We start from the raw sequence: 21,005 nt of genomic DNA, 5'->3' as shown, positions 1-21,005 counted from the left end.
TGGAGCAACTATGGAAAGTCTGGGAGGAATTATCGTTCTCAACATCTGGCCTTCTGCTCCGTGGAGATCGGATTGTGGTGCCCCAATCGAAGGTGGACGAGGTGATCGCCTTGGCTCACTGTGGTCATCAGGGTGCCGCCAAGACTAAGGCACGTCTAAGGCTGACGGTGTGGTTCCCGGAGCTGGAACGCAAGGTGGATGACTTTGTGGCGGCCTGTGTGTGGTGCCAGGCGGCATCTCCCCTGCAGCGGGAACCTGCAATAGAGACAATGCCTAGGGGGACGCGTCCGTGGGAGATTGTTCATGCGGACTTTGGATCCAGCACCATGGGCACCCACTTCCTAGTTCTGGTCGACGAGTACTCGAGATACCCCGAGGTGGAGTTTGTGGACTCTGTGGCGTTCGAGCACGTTGTGGCGGCCGTGGAAAAGGTGTTTGCGGCCCATGGGTTCCCACGCACGCTGTGCTCGGACAATGGGGCGCCTTTCCAGAGCGAACGCTTCTCGGAGCTGATGGAGAGCTATGGGGTGGTGCACAGGAAGATCATGCCCCTCTGGCCCCGAGCCAATGGTGAAGCAGAACGGCTCATGAAAACTCTAAATAAGACTTTTAGAATTGCTCAGGGACATGGGCAGTCACTCCAGAGAGCCCTGTACCAGTTTCTGAGGGTGTATCGCACCACGCCACATGCATCCACTGGAGTGGCCCCGGCGGAAGCATTTTTCAAGCGGTGTCCTCGGGGTTTGCTACCGGAGGTAGGAGAGAAGGAACCGGGGGTGATCAATGACCAACAGGTCGAGATGGACCGGCGGCTGAGGGTCGAGCAAGAGAACATTCGGAGAGGGCTTCGCCCGCAGCAGCTGGAGCCTGGGCGATGAGGTCCGCATTCGGAATAGGCATCCCCATGGGAAGCTCTCCCTACCGTATGAGCCGGAACCGTTGGATGTTGTCGCGGTCCGGGGATCCATGGTGACTGCATTGGATGGACGGTTGGCGGTAACTCGCAATGTGAGTTTCTTCAAGAAACTGCGGGATCCAAGAACTGATCCACCTCCTGATCCAGACCCAGGAGAAGTCCCTGGGGATGAAGGGGAAACACCATGTCTGCCTGAGTCCCCAGCCCGAGACATGCCCGTGGACAGATCACCCATGCCGGAGGTGAGCCGGAGGTACCCCCAGAGGGCTGGGCGAGGGAAACCTGCTCACCTCAGCGACTACGTGTTGGGTCACCTGGCTGATTGTCCTGACGATGAGTACTGTTAAGCAGGGGGACCCGGGTGATGTCAATAAAGGGGTGTTTTGAACATGGGGCCTTGTGAAATGCTAAGTATTTGTTTTAGTGTGGTTTGCAGTGTCTAGTATTAGCATTGTTATTGTTCTCCTGGAAAAAGGAGGAGTGCGGCGCTGCCCGATGACTGGGCGTGCACGCGGCGGCGTGACGTTGCACGCCGCCACGTGCAACATAAATAAACGGGGCATTCCCGGCCGCGTCAGAGCGACCGGGAAGCCCGAACCTAGAAGGACGTGTCCATGTGAGTCCTTCGGTGCCGGGGCTTGCGGCGATGCGCAGGGGGGCGCCAGCAACCCTCAACACTAAGGATCCTAACTGAGGTTCTCAGTGTAATATGTGGTTAAAATACTAGGCACTAGAACCAGGCACTTTATGAGTCCATGTATGTGACCTAGTATGCACCCCGACCTCGGCCTCCCCAGTACACACACTCTCCTCACCTGAGCTGCTAGAAGTGTCGAGCTCTTGCAGGTGCCGTCTCGCGAGGTAGTCCTTCTGTTTCTTGGGAAGATGGTGCTTATCGCGGAGGGAAGCCACAGTGACAGCTGTTTAGACAGCTGTCCCGTGACACCCTTCCGGAACCAAGCCAGAAATCAGGGAAAAACACCCAATGGGGAAGAAAACCTTGCAATAGAGCCGTGACGCTCTTCAATCCAGATGTCAGTATAGACCGTTGGCAAAAGTCGAATCCGAGGCAGAGCACAGTGTCTGTAGCGAAGGGATGGTCCAGATGCCAGGCGTGCCGGAGTAGCAGAGTCTGGGAAGATACGACCAATACGAGACAGGAAGGAAGACTGGACCTGGAAATGGTACCGCTGGATGAGGCAGAAGCCTCCAGGATAAGCTGAGAGGCCAGGAAAGGAGAGGGAAGGAGAAAGGAGAGAGGAGGAGAAAAAAGGAAACAAGCGGCAGGTGCCGCAGCGGAGAGGGAGAGAGGGAGACCTCCAGAGCCCTGCTCCGGAAGGTGCGGACTGCGAGAATCCACAGAGGAAAGCGGGAAGCAGATGCACAGACCAGCACAGGTAAGGAAAGTTTCCGTAAGAAAGCCGAAGCCGGAGGACAGAAACAACACAGCGTGTTAACCCGGAAGCAGGAAAACATCCAAAGGAGGGTTGCAACGCAGCGTCGTGCCAGAAGGCGGGGCCTTAAATACGACCGGCCGCGCTGCGCTGCATCGCTGGAGATGCGGAAACAAAGAAGGGACTAAACCCTACCTCCGCGTCTCCAGCTCCAACGCGGAAGCAACCGCCAATCTCGGCTGCGGCCAGCCAGGCGGATGACAGTATGCCCCTTCCTAAATCGCAACCACCCCGGCTTCCCCGGGTGGAGGCGATGGAATTTGGCAAGCAAGCGAGGGGCATGTACTTGTGAAGCTGGCTCCCAGGAGTCCTCCGACTCAGGGTACCCCTTACATGACAGGAGATATTCCAAACATCCCCGGTTATACCGAGAATCCCTGATGGCAGAAACTTCGTACTCCTCCTGAGTGGAGGCAGGAACCGGAGACTGCCGGAAGGGAGTCCGGGGATGTGGATCAGGGAAGTAGGCCTTGAGAAGAGAAGAATGAAAAACAGGGTGAATGCGTTCAAGAGACGGGGAGAGTCTCAACTGATAGGCCACAGGATTAACCCTAGAGAGAATAGAAAAAGGACCCAGGAAACGAGGTGAAAGTTTGGAAGGTCTCGTCCACCTGGGAAGAAACCTGGTCGACAACCACACTTTGTCCCCTGGTTTCCAGGACGGGCACGCTCTGCGGTGTTTGTCAGCACTAGCCTTATTCTGTCGTCTGCTGTCTTCCAGGCTACGCAAAGCGACGGACTGAGCCTCTTTAATATTCCTCAGAACCTCTTCTGCCGTCGGAGAATTCGAGAACAAAGGCACCTCCGAAATCAGGAATCTGGGATGGACCCCGTAGGTGCAATAAAATGGAGAGAGACTTGTAGCAGAGTGCTTGGAGTTGTTGTAAGAAAACCCCGCCGTAGGAAGTAGGGAGACCCAGTTGTCCTGATGTCTGGAAATGAAGCATTGCAGGTACTGCTCAAGAGTTGCATTGAGTCGCTCCGTCTGGCCGTTGGATTGCGGATGGAAACCTGAAGAAAGAGCCCTTTCTATCCCCAGTCGGGTACACAAGGCCGGCCAGAACTTTGAGACATACTGACTTCCTTGATCTGAGATTATTTTGTCAGGTAACCCGTGTAATCTGAAAATGTCTCGGGCAAACACCTCTGCCATCTTGGTTGCGGTGGGGAGACCAGCTAAGGGGGAAAAATGAGCCAATTTAGAAAAGGCATCTATCGTTACCATGATACAGGTACAATCTTCGGATTCGGGAAGATCCACGATAAAATCGGTGGAAATGAGTCCCCACGGGCGAGTTGGCAACTCTACTTGGGTAAGGAGACCGAGAGGTTTGCCTGAGGCATACTTGGTTCTGGCACAAATGGGACATGTTTTAACATAATCCAGCACCTCCCTTCTGATATTGGGCCAGAGGAACGACCTTGAGATTAGTTCAAGAGTTCCGTCGCCACTTCTGTGCCCTCCCATGCGGGAGTCATGACACCATCTCAACACCTTGTTGCGTAGGGGACCTTCTGGGATGCACCACTTCCCCTTATAGAACACCCAGCCATCCTTCATTTGAAAAAGGGAATCAGAGCGGAATGAGAGATGGGGTATCTTCTGCATGACAGTGGCCTTAACCTCTTGGAGAAAGGAACCCACCGCGGCCAGTATCTGATTCCTGTGGAACATGTGCTCGACCTTGATTGCCGCTCTTTCGGTGTGGAAGTCCTTGCGAGACAAGGCATCAGCCAGACGATTGAGTGACCCAGGTATATAGGTGATATGAAAATCGTATTGCGAGAACAGGTATGCCCATCATGCCTGTCTGGAGTTCGAACATTCCATCTCCTGTAAAGCCTTCAGGTTTTTGTGATCCGTACAAATGAACAATGGTTGTCTTGCCCCCATAAGAAGATGCCGCCATTCATCACAGGCCAACTTCATGGCAAGCAACTCTTTTTCGAGAACGGAGTAGTTGAGTTGGCTGGGCAAGAGCGTCTTAGACAGGTAGTCCACCGGGTGTTCTACTCCTTGAATAGTCTGAAGTAGCAAGGCCCCAATGGCTATGGCGGATGCGTCCGTCTCCAGAATGAATGGTAGCAGAATCGGGGCCGAGCAAAAAGGGCTTTTGAGACTGCAGAAACTCTGCTCCGCCGCGGCTGACCAAGAAAAAGGATAGGCTTCTTTTTTAAGCAATCTGGTGATGGGAAACACCAACTCCGAAAAGTTTGTGATGAATCTCCTGTAGTAGTTTGAAAGTCCTAAGAACCGCTGCACTTCCCGGACAGAAGTGGGGGCTGGCCAATCCAGTTTGGCATTCACCTTATTTTGGTCCATGGCTATCCCTCACTCAGACAGAACATAACCCAGGTATTGCACAGAAGGTTCAGCGAATCTGCATTTTTCTGCTTTAACGAGTAGATGATTCTTCCGAAGGCGGTCTAGTACTAGTCTGACCTGCTCAATGTGTTCGGTCATGTTAGGGTAGAACACCAGAATGTCATCCAGATAGATGACGACCGATATCATGAGCATGTCGGAAAACATTCTGTCCATAAACCTCTGGAATGCCGCTGGGGCATTCACCAATCCAAACGGCATAACTCGGTATTCAAACAATCCTAGAGGGGTCCGGAATGAGGTTTTCCACTCATCTCCTTCTGCGACTCGCAGCAGATGGTAGGCGTTCCGGAGATCCAGCTTGGTAAATACTTTGGCTCCCTGTACCACCTCAATGATGTCCGTGATGAGGGGCATTGGATACCTATCATGAACAGTAACCTTGTTTAGGCCCCGATAGTCTATGCAGGGCCTAAGATCGGTAGAGTCTCCCTTCTTGATAAAGAATAGTGGTGCTCCAGCTGGTGATTTTGAGGGTTGAATCAGACCGTTCTCCAAATTGGTGTCTAAGTAATTCCGAAGAACCTGTCTCTCCGTCTGTGTGAGAGAGAACATCTGTCCGAATGGCACCAAAGCGTTGGCTTCCAGGTCGATGGTACAGTCTTCTGGCCGGTGAGGCAGCAATTTAGCGTGAATGTATTCCTGAAACACCTCTGAGAATCCTTAGCAGAAGTTGGGTAAAGCATGAACTCCCATATGATGGTTGGAAGAGATCTTAACCGGTTGGAGGTCTCCCCGACTTTCCAGTGGGAAACATTGGTTACGGCAATAGGAAGAATCAAAACTTAGCTGATTCTCAGTCCAATTTATTCGGGGGTTATGCCGGCAGAGCCAAGGGATACCCAAAATGATAGGGAAGGGGGCAGCCCTAATGATGTTGAAACGTAAGACTTCCTTGTGATGGTCTATCGTCAAGGCTAGCTCCTCTGTGGTTTGGGTAATGGGGCCAGAGGATAAAGGGGACCCATCCACACCTTCAACCTTCTGACCCTCCTTCCGCTGTATCCGGCAAAGACCCACTCGGTCTGCCCACAGGGTGTCAACGAAGTTGCCTGCTGCACCACAATCCAGTAGAGCTAGGGTCTTAATTTGTCAGCCGTCCAAGTCAAGAAGTACCGGAATCACCATAAGTCTGGAGTCGTCCTGCGACTCGGGTGAGGAAACCGAGAGGGAGACAAAGGGACGAAAAGAAACGTTTGGAGACCCTTGGTCGTCTGTCCCTACTGACACTGAGGGGGACCGTTTCCCGACCTCTTACTTGGCAGTTCTGTGCAGTCTTTAAGAAGGTGTTGGTCCGAGCCACAGTAGGCACACAGATCTTTCTCCCGTCTGCGACGTCTTTCAGCCGAGGTCAGGGGTGCTCGGGTGGTACCGACCTGCATCGGTTCATCCGTTGGAGAGACTGTGGAACAGCCAGGGGAAGAGTGTGCAAGGGGTTCTGGAAGATAACCAAGGCCTTTTTGTTTGTGACGTTAAGCTCTCCTTTCTTGGAGGTGATATTCTATGTGAAGGGCCGCAGCAAGCAGATCCGCGAATGTGGGTGAACGAGGGGACCTCGCAAGTTCATCCTTAATTTCTTCCTTCAAACCACTTCTGAAGATGGCGTATTGTGCAGATTCGGGACATCCTTCTCCGGCCGCCAATGTTTTGAAGGTTGAGATGTAGGACAAGACATCCAGGGAGCCCTGTTTGACGTCCAGCAAATCTTCACAAGCAGTAAACAATAATTCTGGGCGTTCAAATGTCAGTTTTAGTAAATCCTGAAACGCCGAGAAATCCTGTAAAATGGCGTTACCACTGGTCACTAGCGGAGTAGCCCAGGATAGTGCGTTTCCTGTCATATTTGAAATCAGAAAGCCCACTCGGGCTTGATCAGTGGCAAAAGTGCGAGGGCGGAAGGTGAAATACACCATGCATGCTTCTAGAAACTCCTTCACCTTATTGGGAGAGCCGTCAAATTTTCCGGAGGATAGTGCGATGGATGGCAATTCCGGGGGAGCGGGTTCTCTAGTGGAGACCATCTGTTTTAGCAGAGCGTTCTCGGTTTTTACCCGTTGTAGCTCCTGAGACATTGCTTGGAACGCCTTCCATAACTCTTGGACTTGATCCTCCGCCGACATCGTGATTCCTTTTGGCGTTGCAATCTGTGACCTAGTGCGCACCCCGACCTCGGCCTCCCCAGTACACACACTCTCCTCACCTGAGCTGCTAGAAGTGTCGAGCTCTTGCAGGTGCCGTCTCGCGAGGTAGTCCTTCTGCTTCTTGGGAAGATGGTGCTTGTCACAGAGGGAAGCCACAGTGACGGCTGTTTAGACAGCTGTCCCGTGACACCCTTCCGGAACCAAGCCAGAAATCAGGGAAAAACACCCAAAGGGGAAAAAAACCCTGCAATAGAGCCGTGACGCTCTTCAATCCAGATGTCAGTATGGACCGTTGGCAAAGGTCAAATCCGAGGCAGAGCACAGTGTCTGTAGCGAAGGGATGGTCCAGATACCAGGGGTGCCGGAGTAGCAGAGTCCGGGAAGATACGACCAATACAAGGCAGGAAGGAAGACTGGACCTGGAAATGGTACCGCTGGATGAGGCAGAAGCCTCCAGGATAAGCTGAGAGGCCAGGAAAGGAGAGGAAATGAGAATGGAGAGAGGAGGAGAAAAAAGGAAACAAGTGGCAGGTGCCGCAGCGGAGAGGGAGAGAGGGAGACCTCCAGAGCCCTGCTCCGCGTAGCGGGGAAGGAAGGTGCCGACTGCGAGAATCCAGAGAGGAAAGCGGGAAGCAGATGCATAGACCAGCACAGGTAAGGAAAGTTTCCGTAAGAAAGCCGAAGCCGGAGGAAGAGAAACAACACAGCGTGTTAACCCGGAAGCAGGAAAACATCTAAAGGAGAGTTGCAACGCAGCGTCGTGCCGGAAGGCGGGGCCTTAAATACGACCGGCCGCGCTGCGCTGCATCGCTGGAGATGCAGAAACAAAGAAGGGACTAAACCCTACCTCCGCGTCTCCAGCTCCAACGCGGAAGCAACCGCCAATCTCGGCTGCGGCCAGCCTGGCGGATGACAATGTAAGATCATCTTAAGATCACCTTAAGTGGTTAAACAAATGGCTCAGTGCAGAAAAGGCAATGGCATACACTGTTGGCAGATAAAAAAGCACGGACTGGACAAGTAGTATGGGCACACAATGCAGTAAAAATTGCAGCATTGAATTGATCCTATGAGAACACATGATGCACCTCATGAACCAAGATCAAGCAACATTGCGCTCAGTCTCTTTTTTCAGGATGGTCTGCTGACACTTACACAAAGTATGCCATACCCGCAATTGACCGCTAAGAGACTGCCAGGTATATTTTGTATTCAAAGGTAGAACAAGCTACATATTTCCACATGGCACACTACTCTGAGGGTGCTACAATCTGCATTGGAGGCAGGTATCTGATTAATGTAAAGGAAATGTATGACACATTTTTAACACGTTTTGTATTAAAATGACTGTACTCAGAACGCAAAAGCACACTAGGCTAAGATGGCCGAAATGCGATTTGGTCTTTGCAGTAAACAGGGCAAACTAGTCCTTTCTCTATTTTTGCACCTAAACTTTCTCTTCTGTGTTTCCTCTATGTTTAAATGGGTTTCTGACAATGGTACAAACTGTTGTGAGCAAGCAGCGAGTTGAACGTGTGAACGTCTCTTTGGGAGGACCTATGTACTTTGGTCTCTTGCATTTTAAATGGATTTCCATGTTTTGGTAATACTACGATTTTTCCCTGGTTAAACATTTTTGGATTACAGTGGTGTGGACCACTGCTTTATTTTCCCAAATCTGTGTTGGTTTGCTAATTGCTTTGGAGAGTGCAACTCGAATCTTTTGTCCGCAAGGTAAAATTGCAAATATATATATATATATTGCAGAAAAAGGAGGAAAGGCGAATCACACTCCCGCAGTCACAAAAACAAGTGCCAGGTTCAGTAAGGGGTCGGAAAAAAACCCACAACAGACACAGTATAAGAATTACTGATGTCTTTGATGTTTAGTCAAGATTAAAAAAACAAATGCATCGTGCAGAGAACAAATGCACGACACAGGGCAGCGCATAGAAGACAAAACAACAGCAGGACGCCTAGGTAGAGCAGCCTGCAAACAACGCGTTTCGCGCTATACTAAGCGCTTGATCACGTAAGGGGGAGTCGGTTAGGCAGTGGTAAATACATTGCAGTCATGCAGTCCCTCGACTATGGCAATAGCAGAGGCTGTTTACAACACATGAGAAAACAAGGTTGGCCATGTTGAAAGGGAGTATATATCCCGGCAAAATCAGAAAAATGGAAGGATAGTGCCTTTCCAAAACTCGTTCAGTGCTTGATAGGTAGAAAGTGGCACTGGCCAAAGTGTAAAGCAGTATGTGGAACATAGTAGTCCCACTATACGGTCAAATCCTGATACATATAACAATATCTGTATGAGGACCTTGCTAGAAATAAATGCGCAGTGCATTAAATAGTGTAATGACCACAAGACACAGATAGTATAATAGCCACACTCAGAATACAGAAAACCAACATTGGAAATAACCCAGTGCAAATGTGCAATCGACCTCATAAAGGAAGTAAACAGAGCATGTTATTCCCAACTCTCAAATATAAAATACAGTAAAGTTACAATAAAAACAGGTCAGCCAAAATTAGATGTAAAATTAGATAAAAAAACAGTGGAGCTGGACCAAAATGTTAAAAATGTCAACATGGCAGTGCAAAAGGCAAGATAATATGTGCAACCAGCAAGAATAGCAGCTAGATCATAAAATATCTGTAATTTAGTGCAAATGAGCTAAGAAAGCAGCAGGACAACAGTGTGCCTAACCGGCTTCAAATTTGGAGAAGTTATAAAGTGCAAGTGCATCAATATTGCAAACTGTACAAACGTGCACAAAATAGCAGCTATTCCATTAAAGTGCAAGTGCATAGAACCATTATGCAAAGGTACACAAGGCCAAGGGCTGAAAGCAGCATGACACAACCAGAATAACCTGTCAGCAGGACCAGTATAGTGTAAGCACTGAGGAACAATTGAACAATGCCAAGGAGAGAAAAGAAGAACACAAATATATAAGAAAAATGACTGCGTGTCAGCCTCCAGAGTAAACAGGCATGAATAAAAGAAGGCTCCCCCTATATGCAAAATAATCAGCTAAAACAGGCAGGTTAAGAAAATTACAAAAAGTATAGAAAAAATTAATCAATAGATACCCGCATGAAACCAACAAAAGTGAAGCAGGAATAATAACGTTGAGAAAGTGCCCTAACGGGAAAACAAGATAACCCTGGTAAAGGGAAATACAACAGAAATGGCAAAAGAGACAATAGATAGACTTGAGCACATAATTAAGTACCCAAGAAAGTATAAAGCTCCTCGTCCACAATTGGGAAATTTTGTGTCCAGATCCAAAATAAATCTGGTTTCAAGTTGTCTCAGCCTCAAAATACGATCACCACCCCTGGGATGAGGGGGTAAATGTGCCACAGCAAAAATCGTTAGCATTTTCACATCATTGTTATGTTCAGAATCGAAATGTTTAGCCATCGGATATGTCGGATCTGAATTCTTAATAGCTCTCAAATGTTGCAGAATTCTCAGTTTCAATTTACAGGTGGTACTGCCAAAAATACCAACGCACACAAGGGCAAGAAAGTACATAAACAACGAAGGTGGTATCACAATTAATAGAATGACGTATCATTTGCTGTGTTTGAGTGATGGGATGCACAAAAGATTTTTTAGCAATGGAGTGTGCACATGTTTTACATTTCATGCACTTGGTGAATCCCTTATGTGAGGCTGGAAGCCATGTGTTGAAACCTTGGATCTTGCCCGCTGGGGGTAGAAAGCTGGACACAAGTTTGTCCCTTAAATAGGGAACACGTTTGTACGTCAAGGTTGGTCGATTGCCCAGAATGGGCTTCAAGTCATTATCCAGGATAAGAACGTGCCAATGCTTTGCAACAATTTTACGAATGTCATTGGAAGCAGTATCAAATGTGATGATGAGTCTAGGATCATCATTTGACACAGTTTTTGGACTGGTATCATACAATAAGGTATCCCTGGACATACCACAAGCTCGGAGATATGCCATTTCAATCATTCTTTTTTGGTAACCTTGTTTCAGAAAGTCCGTAGCTGTCTGTGCACAGTGGTAGTCGAAACAGGCAATGTTGGAACAATTGTGGCGATACCGAATAAATTTGCCATAAGGGATGGATTTTTTACAAGGTGTAGGATGACAACTATTCGCATGAAGTGGTAAACCAGTGTTGGTAGGTTTCTTATGTAGAGCAGTACTGATGCCTGAATCGTCCATCATGACAGTCACATCCAAATAGACAATTTTGGAGCGACTGTGGCATTCAGTGAAGCTGAGATTGACCTGGTTATTGTTAATGCTTTTGACAAATGATAGCCAGTCCCTTTCAGTGCCCTTCCAAGTGATAAACGCATCGTCTATGTACCGCCACCAGGAGATAATCTGTGTCGGAAAGCAAGATAGTAATAAATCAGACAGGAAAGCAGCCTCCCACCACCCCATTGTGAGATTAGCATAGGCTGGTGCAAAGGTACTACCCATCGCAGTCCCCCTTACTTGCCGGTAGAAGTGTCCTTCAAAAAGAAAAACATTATTATGTAGACAGAATGAAAGCATGTCCAAAATCATAGAACTGTGCCTAAGGTAATTTAAAGAACGGGTGTCCAAAAAGTATTTACATGCAAGAATACCAATAGTGTGGCTGATAGATGTGTATAAAGAAACTACATCTAAATTGGCCAAAAGCAAACCTTCTTCCCAAGGTGTATTAGTAACGTGTTGTAGGAAATCCTTAGTATCCCTCAGGTAGGAAGGTAACACCGTGACAAATTTGACCAGTGTTTCATCAATAAATTGGGCTAGATGTTCCAATAATGAGCCACATAGAGTAACAAAAGGCCTGCCTGGGGGATTAATAAGGCATTTATGCGTTTTGGGGAGGAAGTAGTTGGTTGGTATAGTGTAGCATGTAGGAGTGAGAAATTTCACCAGATCATCCTCCAATAGACCTTCATTCATCCACCTTGTACATAAAGCAATCAAATCAGTCCTGATTTCTTCAGAAGGATCCTTCAACATTTTGGTATAGCATTGGCGGTCATATAATTGTCGATTGGCCTCTATAACATATTTAGTTCTGTCCTGGATAACAACATTGGAGCCCTTATCGGCTGGTTTGATGACAATATTGGATAGCAGCTGGAGTTCAGTCATAGCTTGACGTTGGGCAATGGTGAGATTCTGTTTAGTAGTACCAGCCTTTTGACAAAGATATCTGAGATCATCAATGCAGAGATCATGGAAAGCCACAATACAGCCGCCGACTGGAAATTGAGGGTTAAATCTAGATTTACTTTTAAGCTTGGTCCTTATATCCCAGTTGGGATTGATGTCAAAATCAGAAAAGTCAATGCTCGAGGGATCATATTTGTCATCATCGAGGCATGCCAGATCCATGAGTGATGGAATATCCGAAATTAAGAGATCGGTGCCACCAGTACGTGATGTAGGACGTTTATCGGTGGCATCTGTATTTGCAAAGAATTTAATTTTTTTAGCTTCATTTTACGCATAAACTTATCAAAGTCTATGCGTACTTGTGCGTAATCATAGTTCACAGTGGGACTGAAATTAAGACCCAAAGATAACAACGAGGTCTGGGATTTGGTGAGGACATGGGACGACAGGTTGATAATTTGGCAAATCTTCATATTGTCTATTGTTGATTTTTGGCTGCAGAGCATTTTGATCTGCCCTGTTGCAGCTCCTTTAGACCGGATCCCACGTCGGCCTCGGCGGATGACTTTTTTGCCTGTGATTTCTGTCCTCTTCCTCGTCCTTTTGGCTTACCACGACCTCTGCCTTTTTTTGATTTTTCCCATCCTGACATAAAAGTCGCATTTCATCCAAAAAATTCATTTTGGGAATGGGCTCGTCAGTCTCAAATGCAGAGATATCTGACTCAGAGGTGGTCGCGGCTAAGTTACCAGATGAAACAGACATTGACTGTGTAGCGTTAGTTTTGCGGAGAGAGTCGAAACGTTTCGCAAATGTAAAGACACGACCCATCTCGTAGTCTGTTTTATCTTGTAGAAATGTTCTGTGTTTACGCTGTTTGATTTCATCTTCATATGAAATTAAAGCTTCATCCATTTTTTTGCGTAAGGATTCGCCTTCCTCTGTTGTGGGGACTTTGGTAAGATCAGACTCAACTTTACCCAATTCTTTGAGTGCTTGTTCACGATCCAATTTTGCATACTTTACTAAAATTGTCAAGAACTTGCCGGAACAATCCTTGCTGGCTTCTCCCCATTCCTCGAGCATTCGAGGATTTTGGTCCTCAAAGGATGGAGTAGTCATAATGCGCAAACCTTGTGGTATTCTCTCAATGTGCAAATAATTCTGAAGAGAATGCTCCTCCCACCATTTAGATATTTCCCTTCTTCGGAGTCTCTCATACTCCCTCAGCAGAGACACTTTCTTGCTAACATTGCTTTTAGCTTTTTTATTAGTCCCAAGAGTGGGCAATGTAGCAATAGATTCCTGCTCTTCAAAAAATAAATCCTTGGCTTGAAGTAGCCGGGCTGCTACCCAGTCGTCCTGCGTGCTTGTCATACTATGGCTGCAATATTAGAGATATTATCAAAAAAATCCGACTGGAAAGAACCAAGAAAGTGGAGTACCGTCTTCTAATAGTAAGAACGGTAACCAAAAAGACCTAAAGGCTCGTGCGGGCTGGGATCCAGAATGCAGTAAGTACTTGTGTAGCAAAAGGGGAATAGGAACAGACTGACAACACACGCTTACCTTGCAGCGGTCTCCTGTGCGTCCTCCGGCACACGTGAAAACGCGGCTGGCAAGGTGGTTTCAGTTGTTGTCTTCCCGTGCGTGCACTCGATCCGAGTCCTGTCGGCAGTATATATATATAAAATACCAAGAAAGTTATGGTGGGTTTAAAAAGGTTTGAAAAAAACCTTTCACCTGAAATGTGATGTGAAAATTTGAAAGTCCATTTGAGCCAAATTACACATACCACAATGCCACCTAATAGCCATGGCTAGAGGCTCACCTCCAGTTCAGAGCCACAACAGGAAGGCATTGTGGGTATGCAAATTAGCTCAAATGCAAACTTTTCTCTCCAAGATTTTGGGCCTCATTACGAGTCCGGCGGTAACCTGACGGTTTTTCCGGCTCGGTTACTGCCGGACTCGTATTACCATTCCACCTCCGTGATTCCCGGAATTACCAAGGCATTACAACCCCGGTGCCCCGGGAATTCCTGAGGCGGAATTCGGTAACACCGGCACCATCTCGTGATGGTGCCAGTGTTTCCACGTCCGCCTGGAGGCGGGCGGTGTTAAACCCGCCAGTCACACCTGGCGGGAATGACACCTCCGCCTGCAGGACTTCAAATCACCCAGTATGGAAACAACGGTGGCGGCGGGTTTAACGCCACCGTTATTTTCATACCGGGTGACTCGTAATGAGGCCCATTGTCTTTCTTTAAGAGGGCAGTGCTACTTTATACATAGCGTAATCAATCTAAGACAGACATTTGCAAAGCTGCCAGGACAACAACATACCTGGTTTCACCCTTCGTATGGATCATCAGTGCAGTGTAGTCCTGACATCCTTGTGGTTGGAGCATTTGGCCATGTTTTCACAACATCAAGAAAGTTATGGTGGGGTTATAAAGGTTTGATAAAAAACCTTTCACCCGAAATCTGAAATTAGGACAGTCCATTTGAGCCAAGTGACACATTTCACAGCGCCACATAGTCGCCAGTGCTGGAAGTTCACCTCCAGCTCTGAGCCACAACAGCAAGGCATTGTGGGCATGCTAATTAGCTGAAATGCAAACCTTTATCTCCAGGAAATTTCATTTGAGCTAATTTGCATACTAAAATGTAAAATGTCAATATATAGCTGTGGATATATTACACTTACTATTAGATGTCACGTGCAGGGCTCTCTACTGCTAATGGTACGGCACTGTAGTGTTGTGGATAGTCTGGGCGTGCAGTGGTGTACGGTTCTGGTTTACAGTGGACTGTTCTCTGGCATCGTATAACTAATGACAGGGTATATAATATAGTAATTTGGATGCGCTGAACTGCAACAGCTATCAAGGTGATAGTGCAAGGGAGAGTGACAACATGGCCGGGCCTGGTGTACATTTCAATGTGGTGTGCTTTGATAACATCAGCATCATCATAATGCATGAAGATATTGCATATCACAACATCAGTGTTGACGTCTACACCTTACCAGTACCTAACTGCACAGTAATGATGTGGAGTGCATTGTGCTTGGTTGCAGTGAGGTGTGTGTGTCTGCACGTGGGTGTGTCTGTGTTTGTCCATGTTTGTGTGTATGTGTGTATGTATGCTGTACAAGTAATTTGGGATTAACCATGGTCAGTGGAAAGGAAGATTATCGGTTATAGTAGCTTGGAAATCCCATACTACAGGGGTAGTATATATGCAGGAGCATTGAAGCGGTCCTGACCGCAACCAGGATGGTGTTGCAGTAGGCTGAGGCATAGGAAGAGAAGGCATGTTTCCTGATTTTGTCTCTGGTTCCAGTTTTATCTCAAGACGTGGAATGGCCTGACTCCTTGAGGCACATGTGCCACCATGGGTTTTGTGTGTAGGTAGGCTGATCCTCAGTTAGTATTTGCGTTAAAGAGGGTTGCATGGGAAGCCATTGAATTTTTATGAAAGAGATGTGATCACATTTCTTAGTTCCTGTTAAGAAGCATGCAGCAGTGTACTGAAGAGCCCTAAGGGGTCTAGGTGTGGGGCCGAGACACCAGTGAAGGAGGGAGTTCCCTCCATTGAGGTGTGAAATTACCAGGGTGTGGACCCTGGTTCTGAAATCCTCAGTTGGGAGGAAGGATTTGATCTTCAGGTGGAGTGTATGTTGACGCCAGGTGGCTTGGACTTTTTTGTTGATATGTTACAAGAAGGAGAGTTTGCTGTCAATCCTTGAGCCCTGTAAACACAAAAAGGACTAAGGGTGGGTGTACACTGTACACAATCCCTAACTGTATCACACACACAATTGTATGGGTAGAGTTAATTGGTTCTTTTTTATCTACTAGATTTGATCCAAACTAGCTCGCACTCCAACCATTCTAACTATGCCCTCGAGTGGAAAGCTAACCCTAGTCGACGATGGTGCACCACCTAGTTATGGTGAGGGTGACAGACGGAGGCTAACCCTATTGCTCAGGAAGTTAAAATGCCACGCTGGTACACTTCACGCTGTGACCAGAGTGGTGAGTTCTAACAGGGACCTGAACCTATTTATTCATCCTGTTATTAGCAACTCAAGTTTATAACATCTTTAAAAACTAGCATGTGCACTACCAACATGCACTACTTCAAGATAGGGTATTCCTTTATTAGTGGGAGATCTTCTAATTCAAATGGCCGACCGGTTTCAGTGGTGTGAGCAGTTGAAACCACTTTCTTCAGGGCCTCTGATATTGTAGCATACACCAGTAGACTGCTATCTGGTAGGCACAGCATATGCAAGGGAGTTAAAAGAGGGGGAGGGGACAGCTTTCTCTACTCTGAAAAATCAAGCCCGTCATATCAGATAACAACTTCATATCTGTTGTGAAGCCATGATCCTCTCCCACCTGGATGGTGGCAATGTCCTTTTGGAAGGGCTTCTGGCACTACACTGGCACTCCTGAGGTGTGCCCTGCATGCTGCAGCATGTCTCGTCAAAGGACTCCTCAAATTCGACCAATTACCCTGGCGCTCATCAAACTGCACTGGCTCCCAATGCAAGCTTGTATCATCTTCAAATCCTGCTGCATAACCCCAAATATCCCAAATTACCTCACCAAGAAACTCAGCTTCTCCAGAGGCCTACGATCCATCAGAAGTAAGGACATGTGCAAAGTTGAACTCGGGAAGGAAAGAACCAGAAGACAGGTTTCTCTGTCTATGCCCCAAGAATCCGGAATCACCTCCCGGTGAACATCAGATTCACCCCTCGCTTCTACAGTTCTGGAAGGAGTTCAAGCCCCTCCTCTTCAACGGTGGTTCCTCCCTAACACCTAGATCCACACACCCTCCACTTCATACTCTACCTCAGACTGGGTGGTCTGCTCCACACTGTTTACTGCCCTATTTGCCTGAAGATCACTTGCTACCACAGTGCCCACCCTCTCCCTCCCCCTGCCCTTGTTTCTCTGCTTCCCTCGCCATGTTCTTCCCCGTATGATTGCAAAGCACTGCGGTGCCTCCCGAAGCTATGCCCACACTCAAAAATGTCCTAATAATAATAATAAAAATAATAAATAACCTGAGTGATTTGGCATGTGGGTCCAACCGAGGTGTGAATTCCTCAAGGTGAATGTCACTCATCAGTCCTCTGAGTGCCTCCTGTTCAGGTGGATGGCCTTAACGTGTGGATTCGGCTTTGGTGGGACTGAGTATCAAATAGATGGTCAGGGATTCCAGGCTTGCAAAGCTGATGTAAACCACAAACACTGGTTTATTAAGAGCTGGTAGCAAGAAATGAATAAAAGAGGAATAAGCTCCCCAAACATTATCTAGCTTCATATCTTTTGATTCATAGAGATATGACCCAAGCTGTGGAATCATAATGGCAGGTCTGGGCACGGCTGTCTATCCTGCTGATGAGTGGGACTAACTTAATGAATGCCACAGCAGTTTGGCTTGCAGCACAACAAATTGACCTGAGGAGCATGTATACTAAACCTTGATTTGACCCCCTCGACACTCTTGATATCCCCTATACCAACTTTGCGGATGACACCCATATCCTTTTGAAACTCACTAGGGATGATGCTCTGGGCTCTGCCAATATCAATCGTGTTTACAGCGTCATCCAGACTTGGATGGCTCAGCACCAACTGTGTCTCAATGACGATAAAATGGAACGTCTCATTGTGGGTCCTAGTCATCGTCTTAAATCACTGAACTCTGCATTATCCTCTTTCTCCATTGATGGCAACCCTGCCCGTGTCTCCATGCACGTAGCAATATTGGGTATCTACCTTGATGCAAGCCTGTTAGCACGTTTTCCTCTTCTGCTGCATATTCCCGTAAGATGATCAACCTAAGCAGAACATTTCTTTCCCCCCGACAACTGCCTCGCCCTGGCCAGAGCCATCATTGTGAGAAAACTGGACTATTGCAACACTCTCCTCTCTGGCACCTCCACTAAGAACGCATCCAAACTTCAACTGATTCAAAACAATGGGCCTCATTACGAGGTTGGAGGTAGCCATGCCAAACTCGGCTCCGGCTCCGGGTCCCGCGAAAGGGGAATTACCGGGCCATTCTGAACTTTGGAGGGCCCAGTAATTTCCCTTTCGCGGGACCTGAAGCCGGTATGTCCCCATTCCCATTTGGGGGCTCAAATGGAAATGGGGACATAGGGCTTAATGGGAATGGGGAGGAGGGTAGCAGCGGTACCGTTCATAATGGTACTGTTGCTACCATCTTGTTCTGCTCGCGGGTGCCGCTCTGCACGCGTGGTCTGGCCAGGCGTGCAGAGCGGCACCCGCGGCAGAACTCGTAATGTGGCAGCCCGGTATGAACGGTGCTGGTGCCTTACCGGCACCCTTAATTCCGTGGGCGCCACAGTTGTAATGAGGCCCAATGCCCTTTGTGTGGCATGGGGAGTGAAGCGCACCAACCACATCTCTCCATCCAGGCGTGATGCCCAACGGTTACCGATGAAACCTCAGATTGAATCCAAGGTCTTATCTATAACACACTGATGCATCCATAATGCAGCACCATCCTTCCTCAATCAGCGCGTCTCTAGAAAGACCAGCTCCCACTTTCTGCGTTCCTCCTCCTCCCTGGTTGTGTTCATGCTCGATACAACATGAAGCGTGCAGGGGGCTCCATCTTTCTAGTGATTGCCCCAACCTTGTGGAATGCTTTACCCCCAGGCTTCCAAGATGAGCCATCATACCTAGCCTTCAGGAAACGGCTAAAAACGTGGCTGTTTAACAAATATGACTAATGCCCCCATAGGCTGACTATCTGACTTCCCCTTTCCTCTGCACCATGTGGTATATTATAGCCTGCTTGTGTCATTTCTGTATCCATGTTTTTATTTATCAAACCGAATGATGTACTAGCGCCGTGATACCTCCCACTCGTGGGTTTGGGCAGTGCAATGAAATGTAATAAATAATTAAATACGTTCTTAGTATGTTGAGCAACTTTGCTCCTTCCTACAGCTTATACTGCAATGCTGCACCGGATCTTAAAATGGCGCATTAGCTTCAAGATGCGGTATTGCGCTTCCTGCCCCAGTCACTATGACTGAATGGTGTCTGCCTCATTCAACAGGCCAATCAAGCATGTTCAGATCATTTCCCTCTATACAATGTCCCTCCCCATCAACAAGGGACCCCACGAGTGGCTCTAATCTCCCTGGGATTCCTGTTTTTGGTTTTGGTAATTTTGTGTGTTGCATTTTATATTTATAGCCACAAATGTAGAACAAATACCTGGGTCTGCTATGCTTCGACAGTTCCAAAAATGTGTGCAAGTTACTGTTATCAGGAACATAAGATTAGTGAGAGACATAGTAAAAAGACTGAAGTGCACCACAGTAAACAGAAGTCTTTTTACTGTGTCTATGGTTAATGTTATTTGCAGACAATGGGCCTCATTACGAGGTTGGCGATAACCTGCAGGTGCTAAGGTGGGTTGCTGCCGACCTTGTAACACTGTTCCTCCCGCCGACCTCATAAAACTGTTCCTGCCACCTGATATACACCGGGACGTTACAAGTCGCAACGGCCCAGCACGTCAGGCGGTGGGTACTGTAAGTCACCATTCCTGTGGAGTCACATAGGACTCCAGGGGATAGGGACACGGAAGCTTCCTTGAGAAACATACCTGTAGGGGCCGGTACTCCATGCAGGTCAAAACTGCAGTGAAATACGACCCCTGCAGGCATTCTCATAGCCTGGCGGTCCGGTACGTTGCTATCAACACCCTCATTTCAGGACCACCAGCCTTAGAATGAGGCCCAATGTTTGAACATTTCAAGTAATTACTGAGTATGTAGGACCTTGATGTTGATAGGGCGCCCCTTCAAGAGGAACAAGGGAACGCAGAGACATTGGTCCCTTTCTCAAGGCATTTATAGAATAGAGCCGCAGCCTGACCCAGCAAGGCAGAAACACGTCTGGGGTTTCTTGTGTACTCCTTTAGTAGGGCGGAGGGGGGCATAGCCTAGGGCTGCATTGCTCCAATCGAGGACAGCACAAGGAATGGGGTGCTTATGACTGCCCATACCCCGGTGTTGATAGTGGTGTTCTCCCTGCCCAAGTCGCTGCCACTGTCATATATTTATTAAGTCTCATCACTTTGTGAAGTGTGTCCCTAATTCATGCAGGGGGCTGCAGGGGAGTGTAGAGGAGGGTAAGAGGGGCAGGCGTATCCCATACCCAGCGCGCTTTTGGGTGATGGGGGCAGCCAGTCTTCATGTTGTCATTGAGGGCCATCGCCTCGCATCAGACACCTGGACTGTGGGATTCCCTGCACCTGCTGCTGGCGTTCAGGGAGGGGCTCAAGTCAAGGGGCACTGGCTCACGGTGCCCTGGCAGCAGCATTAGCTGGGTAGGGGGCAGAGGAAAGGACGCGCTCCATTAGCAGAGAGGGTCCCGTCAATCGTGGCGAGCAGCGAGGCCTTGAACCCGTGTCATCGGCTCTTTACGGCGTGGAATGCCGGGTGGGCGAGGCCTGGGCCAGGGTGATGACGGCTGCGCGTCCTCCATGCAGGTGGGGAGAGAGAAGCTTTCATGGGCCGGGGGGAGCAGGGACGGGGGTGCGCACCTGCTGGACATGTAGGGGGCTGCCCAGCAAACCTGGGAGGGCCCGCCAGGGTTCCTTGGTCGTTCCAGGTTGAGAATGTGCACGGCTCCATCAGGGGGAGGCGAGGGGGGTCTTGAAAAACACAGCGATGCCTTGGCTTGCTTCGGAGCCCATATGTCATGGGGACGAGGGGGAAGGGGCAGTTCAATATCCAACACCTTGATGACCCCCCCCCCCCAACACATTCCTGGAATTGAATCGGAGGGCTAGAGTGGAGACAGGATATATTCCGAGCATCTACACAGGCTGCGTATATCCCAGGTGGATACAAGACGGAGGACCGACG

Source organism: Ambystoma mexicanum, chromosome 10 (assembly GCF_040938575.1).
Source record: "Ambystoma mexicanum isolate Mex_15411 chromosome 10, UKY_AmexF1_1, whole genome shotgun sequence".
Taxonomy (NCBI): Eukaryota; Metazoa; Chordata; class Amphibia; order Caudata; family Ambystomatidae; genus Ambystoma; species Ambystoma mexicanum.
This window is presented reverse-complemented; position numbering follows the sequence as displayed.